We start from the raw sequence: 10,960 nt of genomic DNA on the forward strand, positions 1-10,960 counted from the left end.
ATATCCACTCTATAAATAAATAAATCACTTGTGTAAAATTGTATCGTATTTAATAGTATTTCGTAGTAAAAATATAACTATTTTATACACCACCTGGCACACATCAAGTATTTTTGGCGCCGCTGCCGGGGACACTAAAACGCTGGAAGCGAAATGCTATATATATATAAAAAAAGATTTTATTAGAGTTTTATTAAGTTTTTATTAAAAATATACGTTTCTAAAAAAATATAAAAAAAATATACAAAAATATAAAAGAAAAATATCTATATATTTATTTTTAAGAGTTTGTTTAAAATATATAAAGTAAAAAAGTATTTTTATTTTTGTTTTTAAAAATTAAATTTTTATTTTAGTCATATTTATATTTTATAAATAGAAAACAGAAAAAAAAATATATAAAAGTACGAGGCCCGGTACTGTAGCAGCCCAGTTCTGGCCCGAAACCCTACTCCATGCGACCGCATGGAATTACAACGTAAAGACCATGCGATCGCATGACCAACCCTGACACGCCAGATTTGACTTCCTACTGCAATAATTACGGAGTAATTATTATTATTATTATTTAATTTAAACCCTAATTAGGGTTAGTGTTTTTAATTAATTTGTTTTAGTTTTATTTAATTTGTATTATTTATTTTAATTAGTTTTAATAAATTATAAAATTAATAGTTTTATAAAATAAATAATATAAAAATAATATTTTTATAAAAATTGTACTTTTTATAACTTTAAGTTTATTTTTATATTTTGTATCTTTTTATTTGTTTTAGCGTAATTTTTGTATTTTTCGCTCGTAATTAGTTTTAAGTCATAGTTTTTGACATAGTTATTTTTATTTCTAGATTTTTAGGCTTTGCCGTAAAATTCCTTAAGTGTTTTTTCTTTAGACTAAGATTTAGGTGCTTTAGAATTTTGCGACGCCGTTTTAATATTTTAGTACCTTTTTAAGTTTATACCGTTTTGGATATAGTATTTCTTTTAAGCTTTAATACCTTTAGATGCAACTTTTAATTCTTAGTTTTTAAACTTTTAAGTTTCGACGCGCTACGTTCTTTTTATTATTTTTGACCTTTTATTTTTCGACGTTTTCCGACGCGCTCTTTTTCTTTCTTATTTTTCGCCGCTCTAGTTTTTAGGACATAGAATTTTCTATTTCTTCTTTAAAATTTCTCTAAAATTTTGACGAAAAATTATTTTAAGTAGTTGAATTGATAGACATCCAAAATTTTCTGCTTCGTAGTAATAGTTGGATTTGTTAGTGGCTGAGTTGTGAGCTTCCGATTTAAAGGGTTCTGGCTCCCTGCTGCATCTATTGGCTATTCGAAACGTGGGCAAAAGCAGAAAAGTCTATTAATTTAATAACTTATATAATTTTTATCTTTTATAACTAATAGGATATTCAGTGAATGCACCGAGCAAAACGTTCACCACCTTTTGTACGTTCACCACCTGTAACTCGATCAAGACATCTAGCCAATATTGTCGCCGTTAATTTTTCTTTAGAATCGTCATCCAGTCGACCAAGTACTTCAATTCAAATTTCCGATAATCCATTTTTTGAACCCGACCTCACAATTGAGAATCCGGAGAATATTCAGAGACAATTCAGAGATCCTGAACCATTAATCTTTTCTCCGGAACCACCAATCATTCAAACGGAGATTGTCGAAGAACAACCCATTAAATCAGAATACTCTAGTGATTCAGATTCAACAAATTCAATCATGGAGAATCTGGAACCTCTAAGTATGGAAGACCGAATGAGAGCTAAACGCACTGGCCAAGGTCACACAATTACTCAATCAGACATTAATGCGCCAGATTATGAAATCAAAGGACAAATCCTACACATGGTAACTAATCAATGCCAATTTAGTGGTGCGCCGAAGGAAGATCCAAATGAACATCTTCGTACCTTTAATAGGATCTGTACTTTATTTAAAATCAGAGAAGTGGAGGATGAACAGATATATCTCATGTTATTTCCCTGGACTTTAAAGGGAGAAGCCAAAGATTGGTTAGAATCGTTACCTGAAGGGGCGATTGATACATGGGACGTTTTAGTTGAAAATTTTCTTAAACAATTCTTTCCGGCATCTAAAGCCGTGAGACTTCAAGGAGAAATAGTTACGTTCACACAAAAGCCAAATGAAACTCTATATGAAGCGTGGACCAGATTTGGAAAGTTATGGAGAGGATGTCCGCAACATGGTTTAGACACTTGTCAAATAGTACAAATATTCTACCAAGGATGCGACATCACTACAAGAAAAGACATAGATATAGCAGCTGGTGGTTCCATTATGAAGAAAACCGCAACTGACGCTTACAAAAAAAATTATTGATAACACTGCTTCCCACTCACATGAGTGGCACCAAGAAAAAGATATCGTTAGATCATCTAAAGCAGCTAGAGCCGATTCTAGCCATGACTTTGATTCCATTTCCGCAAAGATAGATGTTGTTGAGAGACGAATGGAGAAGATGACTAAGGATATACACTCAATACGAATTAGTTGTGAGCAGTGTGGAGGACCACATTTAACAAAAGATTGTCTCAGTATTGAACTAACAATGGAACAAAGAGAGAATTTTTCATACATGAACCAAATGCCTGGAAATAATTATCAGAATAATCATCAACCGCCAAGACCAATCTACAATCAAAACCAGAATTATAACCGAAATGTTCCATACAACAACCAACAAGGTCCAAGCAATCAACAAGTATCCAATAATACTTACAATCAGCAAAGACCTAATTTTCAAAATAAACCACCACAAACCGATGATAAAAAGCCAAATTTAGAAGATATGATGTCGAAGCTAGTTGAATCTCAAACGCAATTTTTCACATCTCAGAAACAAACCAATGAACAAAATGCTCAAGCATTTAGAAATCAACATGCTTCTATTCAAAATTTGGAACAAGAAGTAAGCAACCTAGCAAGGTTAATAGGTGAAAGAAAACCAGAAAGTCTACCTAGTGATACAAATGCTAACCCCCAGAATGAAACAGCTAAAGCTATTACCACAAGAAGTGGTATTACACTTAAACCACCTGAAATACCTATAATTTCTGATGACTCTATTCTTACTCCACAAGAACCACAACCAGATCAAGATAAGAAAACAGAACCGGTAGTTGAAAAGGTTAATGAAGATAACACAGTTAAGGCAAAACCTTATGTTAAACCATATCAACCACCACTTCCTTACCCAAGTAAAATGAGAAAAGAAAGACTTGAAGCCGAGCAATCCAAATTCTTGGATATGTTTAAACAGATAAATGTAAATCTTCCTTTCATTGATGTAATTTCAGGAATGCCTAGATATGCTAAATTCTTGAAAGATCTAATCACAAATAGAAAGAAAATGGAAGAACTCTCGGCTGTTACTATGAATGCTAATTGTTCTGCAGTACTGTTGAATAAGATTCCAGAAAAACTATCAGATCCAGGAAGTTTCACGATTCCATATTTTCTGGGTAGTCTTAGTTCAATAGAAGCATTGGCAGACTTAGGTGCTAGTATAAATTTAATGCCGTATTTACTATACGCTAAACTAGACCTTGGAGAATTGAAACCAACACGAATAAGCATACAACTAGCCGATCGATCAGTAAAATATCCTAGAGGGATAATGGAGAACATGCTAGTTAAAGTTGGTACTTTAGTATTTCCAGTAGATTTTGTTATTTTGGACATGGAAGAAGATTCTCGAGTTCCTCTTATATCAGGAAGACCATTTTTAAACACGGCTAAAGCAATAATAGACGTGTTCGGTAAGAAACTGACCCTAAGTATAGAGGACGAGAGTGTTACCTTTTCAGTTGATAGAGCCATGCAACAACCACAATCTGCAGATGATACATGTTATTATATTCAAACTATAGATTCACATGCAGAATTGTTAGAAGAATTTCCAGAATTACAAGGAACGGGAGAATGTTCTTTAGGAGAAGGAACTGAACTAATTGATGAAACTGAAATGTTAGCTACACTTATGACTAATGGATATGAACCAACAACAGAAGAAATTCAAATGCTAAAAGAAGAAGACAGATATCGATATAAATCAACGATAGAAGAACCACCGACATTAGAGTTAAAGCCACTTTCAAACCATTTGGAATACGCTTATTTACATGGTGAATCTGAATTACCTGTAATAATATCGTCTTCTCTTACTGAAAATGAAAAATCTCAACTCATTACTGTGCTAAAAGCTCATAAACCAGCTATTGCATGGAAAATTCATGATATTAAAGGAATATGTCCTTCGTATTGCACACATAAAATCCTTATGGAAGAAGGTCATAAAACGTATGTGCAACACCAACGAAGACTAAATCCGAATATGCAAGATGTTATTAAGAAAGAAATTATTAAATTGCTTGATGCAGGTTTAATTTATCCAATCTCTGATAGTCCATGGGTAAGCCCAGTTCAATGCGTACCTAAGAAGGGTGGCATGACTGTCATTACAAATGAGAAAAATGAGCTTATTCCTACTAGGACTGTAACAGGATGGCGTGTTTGTATTGATTATAGAAAATTAAATGACGCCACCAGAAAAGATCACTTTCCCTTACCTTTCATTGATCAAATGTTGGAAAGATTAGCTGGAAATAGTTACTATTGTTTTCTTGACGGTTTTTCCGGATACTTTCAAATTCCAATAGCACCCGAGGACCAAGAAAAAACCACATTCACGTGCCCTTATGGTACTTTTGCTTACAAACGCATGCCATTTGGACTTTGCAACGCCCCTGCAACCTTTCAAAGGTGCATGATGGCAATTTTTCACGACGTGATAGAAGAATGCATGGAAGTTTTCATGGATGACTTTTCAGTCTTCGGTGATACATTTGAATCATGTCTAGTTAATCTTGAACGAATGCTTATTAGATGCGAACAATCAAATCTAGTTCTTAATTGGGAGAAATGTCATTTCATGGTTAAAGAAGTCATCGTTCTTGGTCATAAAATTTCAAAGGAAGGAATTGAAGTGGATAGAGCTAAAGTAGATGTGATTGCTAAACTTCCACATCCCACAAATGTTAGAGGAGTTAGGAGTTTTCTAGGGCATGCCGGTTTTTAACGACGTTTCATAAAAGATTTTTCTAAAATTGCCACTCCTATGAAAAAACTCCTTGAAAAAGATGCTCCATTTATCTTTTCAGATGAATGCATCAAATCTTTTAATATTCTTAAAGAAAAACTCACTAATGCGCCAATCATGATAACTCCAAATTGGAATCTACCGTTTGAACTTATGTGCGATGCAAGTGATTTTGCAATGGGAGCCGTTTTAGGACAAAGGATTGAAAAACGATTTCAACCTATTTATTATGCTAGTAAGACATTACAAGGAGCACAAAAAAATTACACAACTACTGAAAAAGAACTCCTTGCTATTGTCTTTGCTTTTGACAAATTTCATTCATATCTCGTTCTAGCTAAAACGGTGATCTATACTGACCATTCTGCTCTTAGATACCTATTTTCGAAACAAGATGCTAAACCAAGATTAATCCGTTAGATCTTACTCTTACAAGAGTTCGATATTGAAATCAGAGATAAAAAGGGAGCAGAAAATCTCGCCGCTGATCATCTTTCTCGTCTTGAAAATCCCGAATTAGAAGTTCTAAATGAATCGGCCATACAAGACAACTTTCCTGATGAATATCTATTAAAGATAGATTATAATGAAATTCCATAGTTTGCAGACTATGAAAACTACTTAGTATGTGGATTCCTTGAAAAAGGATTATCGTACCAAAAACGAAAGAAATTCTTTAGTGATATAAAACACTATTTCTGGGAAGATCCACATTTGTTTAAAAGTTATCCCGATGGAATAATACGCCGATGTGTATTCGGAGATGAAGCTAGTCAAATCTTAAAACATTGTCACACAGGACCAACAGGAGGGCATTATGGGCCTTAACTTACAGCAAGAAAAGTTTACGATGCTGGATTCTATTGGCCTACAATTTTCAAAGACGCACACCTTCTTTGCAAATCCTGTGATGCTTGTCAAAGGGCCGGAAAAATAAGTCAACGTGATGAAATGCCACAAAATGTCATTCAAGTATGTGAAGTATTTGACATTTGGGGTATTGACTTTATGGGTCCATTTCCAAAATCTCATAATAATCTCTACATTCTCGTTGCCATTGATTATGTATCTAAATGGGAGGAAGCACAAGCTCTCTCAACTAACGATGCACGAGTTGTAGTCAACTTTTTAAAACATCTTTTTGCAAGGTTCGGAACACCGAAAGCTTTAATAAGTGATCGGGGTACTCATTTTTGTAATAATCAACTTGAGAAAATTCTCAAAAGATATGGAGTAACTCATAAAATCTCAACCGTTTATCATCCACAAATAAGTGGACAAGTTGAAAATACTAACCGAGCTTTAAAACATATTCTAGAGAAAACCGTAGGATCAAATCCGAAGGAATGTTCCATGAAATTGGAGGATGTACTCTGGGCTTTTAGAACAGCCTACAAAACTCCAATTGGAACCACACCTTTTAAACTCGTTTACGAAAAAGCATGTCATCTTCCAGTAGAAATTGAACACAAAGTATTTTGGGCTTTGAAGACATGTAATCTTGATTTACATGAAGCTGGACGTCTACAATTAAGTCAACTAAATGAATTAGAAGAGTTAAGATATGAAGCATACGAAAATTCGTTAATCTATAAAGAAAGAACGAAGAAATGGCATGATAAAAGAATCAGAAGTTCAAAAGAATTTAAAGAAGGAGACAGAGTTCTTTTCAATTCACGATTCAAGCTATTTCCTGGAAAATTGAAATCAAGATGGTCTGGACCATTCATAGTCAAAAGAGTTTTCCCATACGGAACAATAGAATTAATAAATTCAAATGGGATTGAATTTAAAGTTAATGGTCACAGAGTTAAACATTACATACATGGTCCGATGGAAGTTGACAATGAAGTCAATCACAATTTCAGCACCACATCTAACTAAGTGTGGGAAAGTTCGAATCTTTTTAGGATAATATATATTTCTGTTAGAGTTAGATATTCTGTTTTCGTGTAGTTCTCGAGAATGGAATCCGAATGGTCTTTCCCTAGCAGACCCTAAAGAACTAGTCTTCTCCCCCCATTCTGAATTTTTATTTTTTTTAGGTTTTACGAGATGAAGAATTCCTTTAATCTAAACTATGGTCTAATGCTACATGCTTTGATCACTAAACGTAATAATGACACACTCCCGAGTGACCTGGTATCAGTAATAAGAGCCAAATTGGACGGAGTAAGAAAAGAACTCAGAAGCGATCATAATAAGTTACTTTTTGGTAAAGGAAAATCAAAATCCGCAGCGAAAAGAAGAGCACGACACCTTGAAAGATGTCACAAATGCGGAAAATGGTCACACGAAGGAAAATGCTCGACGAATCAGACATATTCCAATACCGAGTTCGTTACTTTATGTAGAGAGAGGATCAGATGAGGAAATGGAGGAAGCGGATGACATTAGGGATGTCATTAGGGAGGCTATGACTGACGTCTACCAGCGTGTAGATGAGGTAGATATGACAAACGGGGAGAGATTTAGTCGGATGGAGCAGTGGCAAGCCCGGAATGATTACGAGCATTCCAGGCAATGACATCATGATAGATGGGACTATCATCAGTGTCAGATCATGAGCCGGCTGTCACCTCAGGATCATTACGTACCGACCCGACCCGCTTACTATCCTCCACACCAGCCTGAGATGAGACCACCATATACTCTCTACGACCCTAACCAGGCCTACCAGTACACCTATCACCAACCATGGAACCCGGACGATGACATGAACTGGAACCCCTATCCAGATTGATATATTTTCTGTTGGTGATTTTTATGATTTTTATCTTTTTATTATTTTTATTTATTTATGTTTAAACATATGATATTGTGATACATTAATGTATTGTTTAATATTTTTATTATTTTGTACAAATATTTCATATTTGATTTGAAAGTGGGATTTTAAGTCCCATTTCAAATTACCATGCATATTTATATTTGTATTGTATGTATTTTATTTCATATACACAACAGGGTAAAACAGCGCATTTTCAAAGACTGGCATTAAGTTCAGCAAAAGCTACTGATTTTGACGACAAAATGAAAAACAAATGTGATGTAACAACAAAACAGAATGAACAAATGATATGCACCATTTATCATTCAGCAAACAAACGCCAATATATTTGAAAACTTTGGTAAAATTTAATCATGTTTCTACGCTAATCATCCTCAATAATTTAAATTTTTACTGATTTCTTGCAAATGAGGGCATTGCAAGATCTTAAGTGTGGGAAGAGGTTAAATTCTTTCGGATTTTTAAAATTTTTAATTTAAACACTTGGTCACCATTAAAAAAATACTAGTAACGCAGTAGTTGTATTAGAATCTAGTGCTCTCGGATAATAAAGAACAGCCCTAGTCTTATATACTGACTACCCAATTCTAGTAAAATTTTTAAAAATTTTCAATTAAATAAATTCAAAATCATGTTTGTACATATTTATGAACGATAAAACTAGGTATTAACACCGAAATTATTGTTACCTCGGAAAGGACATAAATTGAAAAACAAACCAAAATGTTAGAATTCATTTAAAATGGAATAGAGGACAATAAAAAGGAAAATAAAAGCCAAGTGTGGGAAATATTTACCAATTTATTTAAAATATATATCACATATTTTTGTACAAATAACTGAACATACTTTTGTTTTGGACAATTTTATCAGTTTTACCCAATTTCTTGTAATATATTTGAAAGAAAGATGGATCTACACAATGAATCAATTCCATCATTAAAAGGAAGTAAAGTCTTCCGAAAAAGAAACGCGCTTCTTGATTTAGGTCAGGAAGTTGTCGTCCAGACCAGTTGTAGAGTCTACGAAAAACCTTGAAAAGTTTTCTCGAAAATCAGCAGGAAATCCACGGACCTCAGCATCAAACAGGGTCGCCAAGTGGTCAGACTTATCCTAACCATGAGAGGATCTGTCTCGTAAAATGGGGAGGACGCCGTGCAAATTAGCTTGATAAGACTAATGAATCAGACCCCCAGAAAAGGATAATATCCTTAAAGATTAAAAATCAGCTTTTAAGACTGATATTACTCAATCCTTGAGATTGACTTTTAAAGATTGAAATTCAAACTCATAGAATTCGATGATATCTAAACTCGAGCTTGAACGAGAAAATATTTTGATCAAAATTACAAACCGATTTGTTTTCTAAAAAACCCATTTTTAATGCGTTCATTACCATTGAACATAAAATCCTAGAAATTCACCTGGAATTCATTAGGTTACCTGAACCAAATTGGGTGTCAACCGTAAGAACGGTGGTTGCATACCATGGTCGAAGACAGGACCTTGTGCCAGACCGAAAAAACCATAAGGGTGAGCTTTACTATTGCTCCTACCAAGGATAGTAATTGCATCCGACACGTTATAGACCATAATTAAAAGCATGTCAGGGGACATTGCCTTAACAGTTGCTTGTTCAACGCTTTCCTTTACAACCGGACGGTAGTTTATCGAAAGGTAATATACGGAACAAGTATACTGGACGTGTTACTTTCCTAATACAAGGTTAGCAAGTGGGTGACACAAAACCATAAGTTTTGAGCTAAAATTTTCAAATCTGAAACCCACCAAACCCACAAAAACATTTTGCAACACCGGTGAAGGGTTATTCCGGAAAACTTATCTAGGGTAAAAGCTAGATTAACTTTTCAAAAGATCAAATGTTTTCATAAAGATCCAATTTCCTTAAGGATCTAAATTTTTATAGTCATATGGGACTGTAAACCACATCGTTACTACCATTTTTTATACCGCCGTATAGAAATCACTGATGTACAAAGTGTGAAGAATAAAGAAGTGATTCTAGTATTTTTATTTCAAGACTATATTGCTTGAGGACAAGCAACGCTCAAGTGTGGGAATATTTGATAATGCTAAAAACAAACATATATTTCATAGCATTATCCCTCAAGAAAGACAAGCTTTTAGTTGCAATTGTTCTAGTTATAAGTGATATTCGTTTAAATAATAAAAGGTGAAGACAAAAGACAGATTCGACGAATTGAAGACGTAAAAGACCAAAAAGCTCAAAAGTACAAAGTACAATCAAAGAGGTTCAAATTATTGATGAGAAACGTCTCAAAATTACAAGAGTACAAGACGCAAAACGCAAAATACAAGATATTAAATTGTACGCAAGGACGTTCGAAAATCCGGAACCGGAACCGGGACCAGAGTCAACTCTCAACGCTCGACGCAACGGACTAAAAATTACAAGTCAACTATGCACATAATTATAATATAATATTTAAATAATTCTTAAAATTTTTTATATATTATATTTATTTATAAAAACCGTCGGCAGAATGCAAACAAAGACATGTGACCTGGAAAAGCAGGCCATGCGATTGCATGGCCTGGATGAGAGAAATCCATGCGATCGCATGGCAGTAGGTACCATACCACATGCCTATAAATTTCGCGGTTTTGAGCAACAAAAAACATATATTTTTCTTTCCTTTCTTTCATACGTATATATATATATATATATATATATATATATATATATATATATATATATATATATATATATATATATATATATATATATATATATATATTTTAATTGTAATTTTAATTTTAATTTTAAATTCTAATAATAAGGGTATGTTAGCGAATGTTGTAAGGGTGTAAGTCGAAATTCTGTCCGTGTAACGCTACGCTATTTTTAATCATTGTAAGTTATGTTCAACCTTTTTAATTTAATGTCTCTTAGCTAAGTTATTATTATACTTATTTAAATTGAAGTAATCGTGATGTTGGGCTAAAAATATTTAAATTGGGTAATTGGGCTTTGGACCATAATTAGGGTTTGGATAA

The sequence above is a fragment of the Rutidosis leptorrhynchoides genome, chromosome 2 (assembly GCF_046630445.1).
Source record: "Rutidosis leptorrhynchoides isolate AG116_Rl617_1_P2 chromosome 2, CSIRO_AGI_Rlap_v1, whole genome shotgun sequence".
Taxonomy (NCBI): domain Eukaryota; kingdom Viridiplantae; phylum Streptophyta; class Magnoliopsida; order Asterales; family Asteraceae; genus Rutidosis; species Rutidosis leptorrhynchoides.